Here is a 16,509-nt window from a genome sequence, read left to right as displayed (position 1 = left end):
GCAATTTGGCCTCTTCCCCGAAACAACCCCAACCTCAAGTACAAGTATCATTATCTGAGCGCTATGGGCACTCGCTTATCTAAAGTCCTTTGTGTTAAGCCCCCACACAATCAGCTGGGCAGCAATCTCAGCGTGTAACGCAAACCTGAGCCACGAGAACCTCCGTACGGTTGTCAACTATACGCTACCAAGTATGTAGTTCTTGCTTTCTATTAGAGTCAGAAACAGTGTCCTGGCTCAGATCTGGGGACAATGCTGCAGAGGGCAGTGCTGCAGATTATGAACTTTGGTGAAAGCCTGTAAGGAAGACAGGTCTTGTCAATCTTCTACGGAAATCCAGACGACAGTCATTGTTTGTTCCCACGTGGGCAACAGTCTACGGTTGGTTACACCTCGTTTATCAGAGGCTACCAAAACAACATCTTCAGCATTCTGTGCTGGTCAGACTACCATGATTATCTTTCCCAAGCAATCCAGATGCTTCGTAGGGAGTAAGACAGTTTTTCCTTGGTTTATGCTGTTGTCAATATAGACACCGTGTTATCCACTCAATGCACTACTAGAAGTTGATTGTGGTTTGCACTGATGAGTGAAAATATTATGACTGCACAGTATGCCGGTCCAGCTTCGCGATGCAGTTTTCCTGCGATTCTTCGTGATATCGTTTCGACATGTCCCTGAGAGGTATGTGGAGAGTGAGTCACCAGTTATCTACTTACCGGGGATCACAATTACTATAAAATACGAGGCACTGGTTTTCAGCATGCAGTTAGTGCTAGTATTGTTACATTAGTTTCAGATCAGGCGATTTTTAGTAGCTAAGACAACAACATTGGTAGGATAACAATATCAACACGTGGTAAGATAGCGACCTTGGCTCAAAGACACTTCCATGATGAGAGGTGTGGTAACTCTGCCCATGAACCTGAGGCAACTGGAATTGTTATCGTCAAGATCAAGGGAATCCCCACACTACTACACCCCCATCCCCCAGGGGAATTCTAGTATCTTGGGCACTTGAATGTGGTGCACTGCAAGTCATGAGGTAACCAGATACGGGTAAAATGCCCCGCCCAGGGCTGCAGAGCATTTGTGTGATATATAAATAGCTTGAAATCCTTCCCCTACCACCCCCCACATCCGCCCCCCTCCTACGTATCCTTTCGAGGTCAATAAGAATCAAACTCACCACCTCCCCACCGCCCCTTTTATTTCTGAAGCAAGTGCACTGTCCTCATCATTTGAAGTGTCTGCACCGTACGATGGTCAGCAGCACAGTTATCCTACTTTTAAAATGGTGGTACGTGTTATACTTATGAGGTAAGAGATTTTTGAAGTTATAGTGTGTGACTGGGGTGCAGATGAACTGCTGCAGTTTAATGAGTTCATGGCGTATTCTGCAAAATAGCTGTAAATATTAACGTAAGTCAAGAAGTAAGACACTTTGACTTTACAATGTATGAGCGAATTACTGTAATACAATGATGTCATGGCATATTCTGCAAAATTGCAATAAATATTAACATAATTTATGAAATGAGACACTTTGACAATAGAGTATGTTGAGGAATTGCTAGAAATTAATGATATCATAGCACCTTCTGTAAGCACTACCAAGTATGATCCCTTCCCACTGCAACTTGCTCTACTTTTAACTTTGTTCTTCAAATACCCACATTTCAGTTCTAAATGAAAAATATTTAACGATTAATGCAGATCATTATTTCAACAAAATACGTAGATATCCTCTGTTAAACAATTTCCACAATGCATTATTTAACAACAAAATAATGCACTCTTGCTCTATCCTATTGTAAGCACATACATGTAAGACCCCATCCCTCTCTTGCTGTTTACAGTTCATAATTATTTTATCGATCCATCCTAAGTATTCTAAGGGCCAATTACCACAGTGTAATATTTAAATAAATGACGTCGACTTTCGATGTTAAACAATTGGTATAATGTGACGTTTCAACAAATACTTGTACACCCATAACCTGAGTGAAACAGCATACACAATGCGTTATTTAACGACAAATACGATCTTGATAGGTACCAGGACCACATTTTTCCTACATTTGTAGTGCGGTATGCTACTGTCTCTAGTAGACTTGTAAATAAGGACTAAAATATCAAAGTACGTACTCTTGCAACACATAGCTAAATGTACACTGTAAATAGTTACCGCCACTGGTATAAAAATGACGTCACAGTAAGTTAAAACTGCGTCGCTATAGGACTGTCTGTAGCTGACTTGTAAATAACGACTGAGAACCCGAAGTGTATACACACACTCACAACACAGTACAAAAATTTACGGTGTAGACAACCATTACCACTAACATTAGATGGAAACAGATACACAAGTTCTTTATTTAAAAGAAATTTAAAAAGTGCTGTATGGAATCCTGCGTGTAATCTCCTCCAGATGACGAACTTCTTGGAGTCATTCCTGCAGCTGGCAGATGAACCAGATGCAGCCAAATCACTCGCTACCTGACACAACTTGACAGCTATCAACGGCCGAACTACGACTGCGACATGGCCATCAGATCATATCTTGTAAAATGTGAAGTAACCAGTGGACACAGAATGCAGTCAGTCTTAATAAAGGATCTAATTTCTTTTTATTAAATCTGTAATTCCCAAGGACATTTCCACTAATTAGTCGTTATTAAAAATCATTGTATCACATGTGGACATCTGTCCAAAGGGGTACTATTCCTTTGTCATTTTCTTAAAAATTATTTCACAAATTCCAAATTATAGAAGTCCTATGATTTCCACATATATCGAAGAACGCTACTGGTCTTCATTCTTCTCTGAATACGAACATATAAACCATGTAAGGGCTCTTGTCTTTAGGTTGTAATCGCTATGATTTGCGTTACACAAAATTTTACGTGTTTATTTTGATAACAATATCTGTTTGTAAACTACATACATTGCCACAGGTATGTACGTACATCGAACAAATAATTGAGGGTGTGGGTTGCAAGTGCTACTGTGAGATGAAGAGACTGGAAACATTTGTGGCCGGCTGCATCAAACTGTCATCCGACTGATGTGATTTCTGTGATTTCTAACTACGTGGAGCAGCATAGCAGTCCAGATCAGCTATCCTAGTGTTCTAAATTTAGGAATTCAAGTCTGAAGTGATTTCATGATCACGTCATCAACTTACAGACATGAAGCGATACAGCATTACGATCTTAAGCTATTTCTCACCCAAGATGTAATACAATGTTTCTCACTGTCGTCATCTTACGCACACATGGTTCAGTTTGCGTCTTAGTTGGAATCCAACATCAGTAAGATTGCTGCTGAATCATAAATAGTATGGGAGTCTGTGTAATCGTTTTCGAAATAATTTACTTCTCTACCAAAGTAAATGATCGCTAAAGATAATTATTCCTTGGGTGTAAAATACAAAACAGCAGTAATCTTAAAAAGCAGTTGCCAGTAAACCTACATATTAGCCATAATTTCCCAGATTTCCGTGGTGTGAGAAGTATGGTGGAGGAATTAATATGTTGCATGTGTACATACGGTTTGCTTCTGGCTACAATCCATGCTTGTGTTGTCTAGCACAGCCAAACGTCTACACACTAAAGCAATCTCTAATAGTAACGTAATCTACAAGCTGAGTTGTATGCTCCTGTTACTCCATTTTCTTAAGCTGAGAATTTCTAGGTATGGTACTACTATAGCCATTAACAAAAAACTGTTCCAGTAAAATTGGAGCTTAAAGGATACAACTTCAGTAAGTTGGTTGATGAAAGTCAAATCGTGTTGGAACCTGTGTAATTGATTTGCATGTAATAGCAAAACAAATACTCATGAAGTGTAATTATTCCTCAGTCTCTAAAAGCCTAAGCAACGAACGTAAAAAGAGATTGATGGTAAACCTACATATTGGTTCTAATTAGCGGGATTTTCCCATTGCGAGACTTATGTGAGAGGAAGTAATATATTGCAGCTGTAAAGACACATTGCTTCCTGCTATTATCCATGCTTAAGTTGTCTAGCGCAGCCAAATTAGCAACTAACAAACCCCTATTCCATCAGGCCCAAAATTATCCACACTAACGGGAACCAAGCTCTCACTGTCTATGTCGTGTGTGTGTGTGTGTGTGTGTGTGTGTGTGTGTGTGTGTGTGTGTACTTCTACGTATAGACCGTGGTAGAGCGTACTTACCTACCAGTGGGTCTACTTTATAATTTGCTTGGAGGCCTAAAACCTACAGCAAATAAAACTCCTCCAAATTCAGGAAATGAAAGTTAGTTGTGTCGAAAAGCCATTACTTCAGCAGGGCAGTAGCATAGGATGTGTAACATTTCCACTTGCAAGTACCTAGAAGCAGTAAACAGAGTATGGACTACTATCTTTCCACAGTTCATGATTGTGTAGGAAACGTGTACTTTCGGGTGTTCTTATTACTGCAGAATCACATTAGTGATAAAACATAGTTTTTTTGTACTCAAAAGCAGCTAATCGTAATTCAGTAATATCCAAATGTTTGACAGTATCGTTCCAGGCAACTGAACGATTTTAATGTCAGCCCATCCCACTTTGCAGCAAGAGTGTATTCATATATTTAAATAATGCACTACAGCAGTTATTAGGCAATAGGACACTAACATCCTGGCAGTGATTGGCTGTCAAATATCTTTGTTGCTCTGGTGTAAGCCTCAGGCATATGACTGCTACGACAATACCCCTGACCATCTGCGGTGTGCTGTGACTTCGTGGTCACAGTAACAAGTCACACGTTACAGCAGTCTCGGACGAACTACGAACGTGCATCTCTAATGCAATGCAAACTATCCAGAATATAAAAACCACCCACACATCTCTTATGCTCTCCATGTCTGAAGTACCATGAAAATTAATGTCCACATAGTTAAACCACGCCAAATGTCCACTCAGAAAAGAAACTTTCGCCAAGACAGAGTGGTGACTGACGAAGCTAACACTTACTGACATTAAATATCACATACATATGGCCTGTGAATAACATCACTGCTTCCCTGGTAGTCTTCCTTTTGTAATCAGAAACCATGGCGTGTGTAAGGTAGTCACACATCTCCATTTTGATAAAAAAGATCCCGAATAAAATCTTGCATAATAGTATTGGCCAGTTGCACTTGACAAGGCATAGCCGTAGGTTTTTATACTTCCTGTAAATGGTTTCCGGAACTTCCCTGCTAAATTGTGTAAGAGAATAAGGCACATATGTCTTGACACCAAGGCTCTAGAAGGTCGTGTCTTTCCACTATTAAATCATATACATGTTGTGTCATCCCTCTCCTATACATAGTGGTTATTTTAAAGTTCTGTACTTAACTACAGTGCAGTCTGTAACTAATCTGGATCTTGTGTTTACCTAGGTGAGACTTCATTTGGGTTTCAAAGTTGTTCTGAAGTGTTTAGTAACGAAGTACTGGGTTGTTGTATTTAGCAACAAAGTATTTCTCACGCTGCTCTGTTCATCTTCTTTTCGGTTTACTAGTAAAAGTAGTGACTGCATCCACCACTGGTACAGGAACTGTGACTAAACGAACTTCGAGAAATTCCTCGCGCTATTGAATACTTCTGTTTACTATTACAGCCACCACGTTCTGAAGGAACAAATATTGAAAGATGAATCTGTTCATTCAACTTGGAACAGTTATAAAAGTTAATTTTTAATACCAGAATGACCCTGATATGATATTCGTTGACTTCCCTTCAGTACTTAAGACTGTTCACAATTCGGTTAAAGCTAATGCGTATCACTTAACCCTAGCAATACCAACGCATTTTCTAAGACGTGTATTACCAAGGAGAGGCAGAGTAGTGTACCATATGCCCACCACAAAATTAAAAATTATCGTTAATTGTTGTTAACTATTGTTAACAACATATTTTTAACAAGGCGTTAATGTAGAAATAGATCCATAACCTGCTGAAAATATCTTTAATAAAACCGACGCATTTTCCATAATGTATATACCGAGGGGAGGGATACTCTATGGCCACCACAGTTAAAATTAAAAAAAAAAATAGAAATTTCACTATTTCTCGTTGACTTTCATTCATAACATAGTGTTTAAAGATATACAGATGTGTAAGAAGGTTCCTGAACCTAAAAATATGAATTAGAAATTTATTGCAAGAAGTTATATTCACGATTAAGATTTAAATTTTTGTGTTAAGTTTTATGTAACAATTTAAAAAGTTACGGAGTCAGGTATAAGAAATCACTAAAACAATAACTATTTTTTCAAAATTTTAAATATAGTGTACGTGATTACATTACAATATTTTCAAAAGGTGAGCATAATGTAGCCCTGCACCCTCCTTGGTATAACGAGTGTTGATTAAAGAAAATATACTCTTCAAACATTTTAGAAAAAGTCTTTATGAAAAAAATAGCATAGCTACCCTCAAAACTAAATAATATCACGATTCTTTAAGGAAACACTAAAGCTAGTGTGGCTGCTGTTACAATCATCGTTACTTTTGAACGTAAGAATTAAGAGGAATGAAGCAGATTTTTAAATGAAACAATAACACTCTGTAGATGTATACGACAATGTATTGAAACATGCTTCATCACAGAACGAATTAAATTCAGTCTTGTCCTCCTTTTTCATTATTGACAATTCAAAAAGTTCGTACGTTGCCTTATTAATTGCAGTACAGTTAATGGTGTGGTGTCAAAACACACATCTGCAAGTTCTTTACGTCTGTGGTTAACGCAATATGAGAACGGGGTCGCCAAGGCTGTACATAAGGCGCCCAGAAGCAAATTGTGGTAAATCCACGTTTTCTCGAAAATGAGCGGCTGCCACCAATTTCTTCTCTATACTGCCGTCTATCCATTGCGCCTGCAAAACACGATTACAGCTTGTGTCTACCTTAAAACGCACCTTCAAAACAGCACACAAATGCAAAAGATGGTATGCTCACTTATGATTGCAAAGTAAAAGTGAGTAAACCCATGGTATGATAAAGCAGCAGAACCTGGTATATCCTTGGCAAGCGCCTTTAACCATGAAGACCTGGAGATGCGCAAGTCGCTATGAATTTGTTGTGTTTTTTGTCTGCATAATGGTGTTTTCCAAGCTTATTACTTAAACGACGCTAATTTTGAGCCTAGGTGTGTCAATTTAGTCAGGTTGTCCCCCTACCACATCCTACCATGAAACAAAAAACTGACTGTTACCTGGCGCATTTTTCTTGGCTTCTCTCGCTTGCGAATAAATGGAGAAGATTTATAGTATTTTCCTTTTGTTTTTTGATTAAATACCAAGAGTTCTTTATCATTTCCTCCATACCAATGGATGTTAATGATGGAATACAAGAACAGTCGGTGCCAAAAGGGAAGGCTGTATAAGATCAGCAGCTCTGAGGGGTATATCTCTAAACTGGGTCACAAACCTGGAACATCTGGCTTGGCTCATTATGGACTCAACTAAGCTACAGAAAGAAATCACATACAAATCCTCTACCAGTAAAAGAGAGGATTAATATATTCGTATACAGCTTCCTCTGACAGTTTCTGATGTTACAGATCACAGTCATTAAACAGGAGTTAAATTCAGATAGTAATGATTATAAATCACATTATGATTGGGTCGATGACATGCGCCTGTCTGTTAATCGACTGTCGCGTACCACTGTTAACAAATATAAATTGTTTCTCATTCCAGAGATGAATCTCAAATCTTTGGCGTCGATACATGAAGATGTGCTTGATGGACTCACGTTTGTGGCGTTCGCTGTAGTGTTACTTAAGTCACCAGTAGATTATCCAACGCCCACTTGTTTATTTGCACTGACGAAACTGAAAAGTATTGCACACGAACACTTGGATCGAACGACACCGGACTACAGCTGCAGTATTTTCGTCCCCGCGGCATGCGTTGTTTAAAATTTCATAATTATGCGAGCTTAGTTTCATTAAAAAAAATCGCTATGATTATAGATGAGAGTGGTGTGAAAACATGACGGCCATTGGGTGTGTTTAACGTTACTAGAACTTTTCAGATCGTGGTCACAGCACTGTCTGAGAACGTACATGTTTAGCTTATTGTATTATGAGAAAAGTCGAATAATTGGCTTCAGAGACATGGGAGCATCATGTTGACAGACTTCAAAAACAGCTAGCTATTCTATAATAACGGTAGAACGACTGATGACGAGATAGTCAGGACAATAACGGAGGGAAGAATAGGCCGTTGTATTTTCAGAAGAACTTGAACGTGAGAATACCTTTGGACTTGATAGTTCTCTAAATAAATGAAAATATGATGCATTTCTGTTTATGATAGTAAGATCTGAGCTGTAATAATAAATCAACTTTCGTAATCAAACTTGTACTGTCGTAATGTGAAAGCAAAACTCCATTGTAATAATAATTAATTTCGTAATGTAAAGGAAAGTCTTTCGTACTGTAGAAGTTAACAGTTTGACTGCAATAATTTTGAACAGTCTAAACTGCATGAGTAATGAACATTGACATAAAACCTAAGATAATTAGTTTTGCAAAACTGATCCCAGATCCCAGAACTAAAAGTGATACACAACAAAGGAAATCTGACTGTCTGTGAATGACATAAATTGGCCCTGCGTGAATAAAAAAATATATATTTAGTTGTTATCTCTATTCTGCGCAAATGTGGATAACGCGTTGCAGTACTGCTCTATCTTGCTCGCCGCTACGCTACAGGTGCAGATTACTACATCTGCACAGAGACAATCGTGAGGTGCAATGAATCCTCTGTTAGTTGTAAATCGAAGTATACTTTTGGAAAAATCGTAATCAATTAAAAATTATAATGAAAAATGAAGTATGGGCTTAAATGACGACACAAAGATTTCTTTTGTTTTTTGTTTTTTGTTTATTTATTTATTTATTTTGCATACAGTGAAAAACTGCTCAAGGCTGATGGTAAATTTAATGAACGTCTTAACATCCCATCTAGCAACTCTCAGTACAAGAACCAAGTTAGTCCAAAGGCCCTGTAATAAAGAAAAAAGTGAACCAAGTTAGTCCAAAGGCCCTGTAATAAAGAAAAAAGTAACATCAACATAATATATACCTCTCACATTCCACTTCTGGTATACAGTAAGTTCCATTAAGGTTTCTCCTTCACAAATCAGTTTACGTTACAATCATGATATAATCATCTTCATTAAACGCATTGATAAACTGAGACTTTACATTTGAAACATAACATTACCATTGCTTCCTCACTCTAACACAGCTTAACATTATCTGGTCACTGCGCCCTCACGCATACCAAAGATAATACCCTAACTTCTGCGAATACAGCTTTACAGCATCGCTGCCCGATCACAATCGATTCAGATACCGAAAGTATACATGAGACCTACCTGAAAGTTCGGCAGTCTAGTGAATAAACGAATGGCGACAACTGGGATCCGAGCAGAGAGGCAGTATCACAACGAGCCTTCTGCAACAGACACTGGAACTGCCATGCGTCGTTTACCACAGCGACCATACCACAGACAACAGAGAGTTGTGTGGTGGAGGGATAGAGTCAACTTGCACAGTAAATAGCATTCTGCGGCCTTTAGCGATGGGTCTCGCTTCCGTTTGTGGCGGTAGGATCGGGATGTCTGTTGGCGACCTGGTGAGATATAACATGAAGCAGAGATTTACGAGACCCATGTCTCTGCAATCCTGTGATTACGGCGCGGAAAGTAATTCCACATGACAATTGCTTTGGCAATTGCTTAAGCAACCCTCTTTGTTTACTTGAATGCCTCGAGAACGTTAAACCAGTTGTCATAGCCCTCAAGAGCAGGGTACATAGTGGCACAGAAACTCCTCAGCATGACATTCGGAGTCTGAAACGCTGCAAGGAACACAAAAGTGTCTTCATGCACGTTGTGCACACTACTCAAACTGCTGTTGATGGTGGACACCATTTCTGAAGAGAACTAATGTTCACTTTCTAACTCTTACGTTTTTCTGAGGATAATACACTACTGGCGATTAAAATTGCTACACCACGAAGATGACATGTTACAGACGTGAAATTTAACCGACAGGAAGAAGATGCCGTGATATGAAAATGATTAGCTTTTCAGGTTGGCGCCGGCGGCGACGCCTACAACGTGCTGACATCAGGAAAGTATCCAACCGGTTTCTCATACACAAACAGCAGTTAACCGCATTGCCTGGTGAAACGTTATTGTGATGCCTCGTGTAAGGAGGAGAAATGCGGATTGTAGCCTATCGCGATTGCGGTCTATCGTATAGCGACATTGCTGATCGCGTTGGTCGGGATCCAATGACTGTTAGCAGAATATGGAATCGGTGGGTTCAGGAGGGTAATACGGAACACCGTGCTGGATCCCAACAGCCTCGTATCACTAGCAGTCGAGATGACAGGCATCTTATCCGCATGTCTGTAAAGGATCGTGCAGGCACGTCTCGAATCCTGAGTCAACAGATGGGGACGTTTGCAAGACAACAACCATCTGCACGAACAGATAGACGACGATGCAGCAGCATGGACTATCAGATCGGAGACCATGGCTGCGGTTACGCTTAATGCTGCATTACAGACAGGAGCGCCTGCGATGGTGTACTCAACGACGAACCTGGGTGCACGAATGGCAAAACTTCATTTTTTCGGAAGGATCCAGGTTCTGTTTACAGCATCATGATGGTCGCATCCGTGTTTGGCGGCATCGTGGTGAACGCACATTGGAAGCGTGTATTCATCATCGCCATACTGGCTATCAGCTGGCGCGATGGTATGCGGTGCCACTGGTTACACGTCTCGGTCACCTCTTGTTCGCATTGACGACACTTTTAACAGTGGACGCTACATTTAAGATGTGTTACGGCCCGTGGCTCTACCCTACATTCGATCCCTGCGAACCCTACATTTCAGCAGGATAATGCATGACCGCATGTTACAGGTCCTGTATGGACCTTTCTGGATACAGAAAATGTTCGACTGCTGCCCTGGACAGCACATTCTCCAGATGTCTCACCAACTGAAAACATCTGGTCAATGGTGACCGAGCAACTGGCTCGTCACAATACGCCAGTCAGTACTCTTGATGAACTGTGGTATCGTGTTGAAGCTGCATGGGCAGCTGTACCCGTACACGCCATCCAAGCTCTGTTTGACTCAATGCCCAGGCGTATGAAGGCAGTTATTACGGCCAGAGGTGGTAGTTCTGGGTACTGATTTCTCAGGGGTTGGGTTGGGTTATGTTGTTTGGGGGGAGAGACCAAACAGCGAGGTCATCGGTCTCATGGGATTAGGGAAGGATGGGGAAGGAAGTCGGCCGTGCCCTTTTAAAGGAACCATTCCGGCATTTGCCTGGAGCGTTTTAGGGAAATCACGGTAAACCGAAATGAGGATGGCCGGACGAGGGATTGAACTGTCGTCCTCCCGAATGCGAGTCCAGTGTGCTGACCACTGCGGATTTCTCAGGATCTATGCACCCAAACTGACTGAAAATGTAATCACATGTCAGTTCTAGCAAAATATATTTCTCCAATTAATACCCATTTATCATCTGCATTTCTTCTTGGTGTAGCAATTTTAATGGCCGGTGGTGTATGTAAACTGTCACACCGCAGCATGTGGGGCATCCACAGATAGGATCGTAATCGCCGTTCATGTTGCAGTTGACGAAGTGACTCTGTCATGTGTGTGTGAGTTGCGCTTGCGTGAGTGTGTATGTGTTTGTTTGTCGTCTAATTTTGACGAACGCCTTACTGACCGAAAGCTAGATTTGTGACAGTCTTTCCGTTGTGCCTATCTGCGACTCAGCACTTCCGCTATATGATGAGTAGCAACTCCCCTTTTCACAATATAGTTACTTAGCATAAATTACAACATACTGTATAGTTTCGTAATTTGTTGAAGTAGTAATAATCAGTAAGACCCCATAATTGCGCAGTGCAGTCTGTAATTTGTTGTAGTACTAATAATTAGTAAGGCCCCATAAGAGTGCAATCCAGTAGAAGACGTAATTCTCGTAAGCACGTAAACACCCAGTTGCAAACTAAGAGGTTTAGGAACGCATTTCGTCTACTGAGCTGAGCGAGCGAGAGGGATCAGACTTGCCGTAGTCATGTACGCGTTGCGGCCTCTCGGTCCCGTGGTCCTCGTTGATGCTTGTTTCATAATTTATTTCTCTGCAGGCTCGTTCATTTTCATGTTTCCACTGGGTACGGAACAATAGTATTTATATGTCTTTTGTGTGTTACCAAAAAGTATCACACGACCTCTTTGGACTTAATTCCAAGATTTTGGAGAGTTATCCGTAAACTTAACAATAGTAAGTAAATGTAATTTTCAGTACTTACTCAGAGGTGAAGAGGCTGACCGGTATAGACGAGCGTGGAGAGCTGCATCAAACGAGTCTTCAGACTAACGGGCTCAACAATGGCAATCACGAAGTGCTAAAAACTCAGATCGGGTGCCGTATCCGCGGAAACTCACAACAATGAAGAGCACGTTATAAATAGCGGTTTCCGCGGAAACTGGGTGATATTTCTGAGACTCCGACTATCTGTGCACAAACGCGCTATGTTTGAGTATTTCAGAAATTTCATTAGTGGAGAGGTTTACGAGGAGGCCCTGCGGCCGCTGGGGAGCCATGTGAGTGGGCTGGCTGAGGAGATGGGCTGGAACGTGTTTTGGCTCTGGAAAGACTCTGATGAGCCTAAGGTGCGGCGGTACGGGCAGCGCGCTGCCCAGATGGCCTTAGAGGGGTTCGGGGGGAAGGGAGTGCCGCGCCAGCGGGGGCTGGCCGTCCCCGATGACGCGCCACTCCTGGTGCGAGCAGCTGCCGCGGGTTACCGCGGGGCTACTGACACCGGCCCTTACGGACACCCTTATAGGTCACTCGCCAGCACCGCCAGGGCCGCGTACCAGCAGCCGCAGTTTCGGAAGCAGCTGTGAGTGACGTCTTCAGCCGCATTCCGGCGCTGCGACACCGAAACCGGACGCCAAGCACCGCGCAGATCACTCACCAGCACCGCACGGCTATCGGGGCCCACTCCACCTATTGCCCGTGCAACCTAAGTTGACAGCGGAGCTGTGGCGGGTGGGAGCGACCGTGGAGCGACCGTAAATGGGAAACGCATTCACGTTCGCTCTCATCAGCCATAAAAATAAAAAAAAAAAAAAAAAAAGCACCGGGTCTCGACTTAGTTTGCGCGGACAATGGCCCATTTAAACTCTGATGGGTTCATTTTTTGGTGATGACTACTATGGGAGTGAGCACCGACAGAAACAAGGAAGGAGAGAAGTTGCAACGGCTGGTGGCAGGAATGCAAAATGCACACTGCCAAACAGTGGGCAGAGCAGCAGTGACAGAAGAGCCAATGACCGTGAAGTCAGCAGGTTCAGGAGAAGCCATCGCCCTCCCAACATAAGCGGAAGCTGTCGATTCAGCAGTCAGGGAATCGCCCGACCGGCTCACGTGTTTCTCAATTGTCACATGTGATCACAGGCCCTCGCCTGCATTGCAAGAGTCAATGACTGACGTTAAGAAGATTCTTCGAGAAGCTTTACAACGTGACAGAAGAGGCAATGACTGTGAAGTCGTTCACCTCCAGCGAACTGAAATGAATAAATACGCGAGATGCAGTGGGCCCGACTAAAGAAGAGTAGTTTTCAGTTCAGCTTCGGAGCTGAAGATCGTCATGCAAGAAGAGACTACATCATACACAGACGCACCAAGTCAGCCGCTGCAATGGAATAGCAAGCAGCAGCCTCGGCGCCAGAAGACAGAAGTTAAAAGGTATTTGAAGACTGATTTTTACGTACCCGGGTGACTCGTGAGGACGGGAAGGAGACGGCCTCACATCAGCAGTCACCTGTGAGCTGGGATGAAGATCTGACAGTCGAAGACTGGCGAGCTGGAGTCCGTTGTTCGAGTCTGGGACATTGGCCAGCCGCGCCGCTCCGCTGGCCGACACACAACACACGCTGCCGCTTAGAGAAGAGAAACACTGGGGCGCCACATCCAAGGTATCACCATCCGATGCACGACTTCGTTCTCAATAATTAAACGGGCCACCGCACGAGGTGCGTCTCCAGTCAACTGGGCGATACGGCGACACGAGATATACACCGCCAGGCGTTATCAGACGCCGCCGCTGCTGCAGCAGAAGGCTTCGCAAACGACACAGCTGCCGCTCTACCAGCCAGGACAATCCAGTAAGAAAACTGTTGTACGAATCTTCAATAAAAGTTATCTTATGTAAAAATGCTGTTTCATTCTACCTCATACCCGAGCCAAGGAAAAACCCACCCTGCCCACATGTTGTTAAGAGAGAAAAATTAATTTGTTTAGTAGTTTCACCCTGACGTAATGCTTTATAATTAAATGCCCTTTGCAGTAATGCTCATCCTGACAAGTGACTAGCATCAAAAAGAGAAAACCCAGTTACGTTTAGTAGCAGAAGTGTTACACTGTATATAACACTTCCAAATTAATAGAATTCTTTATTTCTAAGAAGGGAAGAAACGTAACTTAAATCCTCGTTATGAAGTGGCTTCCTGTGCTTCGTGTGCCTCCTACGTACAATTACTTGTCACTATTCCAACTCGCAGAACGCAGGCTAAGTATCGGCTTGCTATTACTGAGTATTGATGCTCCCTAAGTCTGCTTACCGATCTGAGCCGACCACCGATGGGCGTCTGGTTAAATAAACTCTTCATTAATATACAATTGATTTATGTCTGTTCCGTAATTTATGATAATAAGATAACAGCGTAATTGTTTCCGACAGCTCGTTTAGGGGGCCCTGTAAGTGTGGTGCTGCTCGCTGTTTCCACTTGGGCGCGAGTCAGCGTTGATGCCGTTTCTCGGCGCTGCGCTGGTCGGTGTGCAGTCGATGCTTTACGACTCACGTTTATTATAGGCCAGATGCACCAAAAGACTCTAAACTGAATCGTTAATGTGATCAAGTACACAACGTTTGCGTTGCTAAACTTTTGTTGCTTTCTGGGTGACCACAATTTCTTTAAATAAGGCGACCAGGTTCAATCGCGTCTAGCTTCTGAAATCCACACCATCGGTGTCAGTCCCAGAGCCAGTAGAAGTCTCGACAGTCACTGTCGTCTGGGGATGGGCCCCTCTTCCTGGTTACTTTCCCGTGTGCAGCCTCGGGTCCCTCAACATTCATCGAATTGCCACCATCTTCATTTGCTGCCCCACCTCTCTATGTAGGTGCGTGCCTTCTGCCCCATTTTTTGACTGGTGTCCCAGGTCGGCTCAGGGTATATGTCGGGGTGCAGGCAGGATCTCAGCACCAGCCTAAATTTCAGCTCCCACCGCCTCATTGCCACCTGTATCCAACCCTAACCGCCCCATTGTGATTCACTCATCTATTCTACAGGATGATGGTGAGGAGGTTTGGTGGGATAGGAATGTGGTATCATGTACTGATACCACCCCACTGGCGTTCTATGGTTGGTAATGGATTTTAAGTTTCCGTTAGACGTTGATAGCAGTCACGCGGAATTTGGCGGACCGAAGGGTTTACGCCTTTATGCCTTGCCTCTAGTGACACTGGACTATGAGCGCTCCCTGCGTTAGAAAATCGCCACTCTCTCGCCCAGGTGGATGTGTGTGCTGCCTTTCAATAACCTCATACTGAGATGTTCCGCCTTATTTAATGCAGCCCACATAATGTAACTGTAATTTGTGATACCACAGTTTGGCAATGGTGCAGAAACTTTGAAGCAGGACATACAGACATTAATCATACAGGCTGTCAGAAAAGCAAGCGTGTATCTCTGAGTACAGCATCCGTTTGCTGGATATGGTCCTGCCGACGCCACGTTTTCTAAGCAGGGGACTGGTAAGTGCCACTAGTCTTCTGTAAGCCCTGAGCACGCTTCAACAACCAATGTGGGGTGTGGCTGTGGAAACTTGTGTGTCACGCGGAAGAGGACCTTGGCTTGACCACCGAGATAGTGGGGCTGGTATAAACATCTATAAAAAAAGATCTCAGTGTCAAGGTGTGCCGTGTGCTGATGAGATGCATGGCTGTTGAGGTTAAACAGTCCTTAGCGGGAAACCTGTGGGAAACCTGCCGCACCTCAGCTGTACAAGACTTACCTAGGCGAGTGGGGTTCTGTCTAGGTGGATTTTTATTTCCCTAGCTGCTAGTAAGGCAGAGGAGGAACCCTCTAAATTTCCTCCTCTTACTCTTGGTGGAATGGGTGGGTCTCTGGCAGGTACCAATAAGCAAACTAACAAGAAAATCATGTAGCCAGTCCTCCAGGCCCAGGACTTACACAGAGCTCTTCATTCTACAGTAAGAGAATGCACGCTGCTGGTCAGACCGTGTTTTTGATTGTGAACACAAGGGCGGGGTTTTGGAAATGTTTTTTTTTTTTACATTCAAAAAGATTTAGAGGGTATTTCAGGTACTATGAAATCAGTCAAGACAGACTAGGCCATAATACAGCCTCCCATATTTGCTACATCTTTTGCTTTGGCCG

The sequence above is a fragment of the Schistocerca serialis genome, chromosome 6, assembly GCF_023864345.2.
Source record: "Schistocerca serialis cubense isolate TAMUIC-IGC-003099 chromosome 6, iqSchSeri2.2, whole genome shotgun sequence".
In the NCBI taxonomy this organism is placed as follows: domain Eukaryota; kingdom Metazoa; phylum Arthropoda; class Insecta; order Orthoptera; family Acrididae; genus Schistocerca; species Schistocerca serialis.
This window is presented reverse-complemented; position numbering follows the sequence as displayed.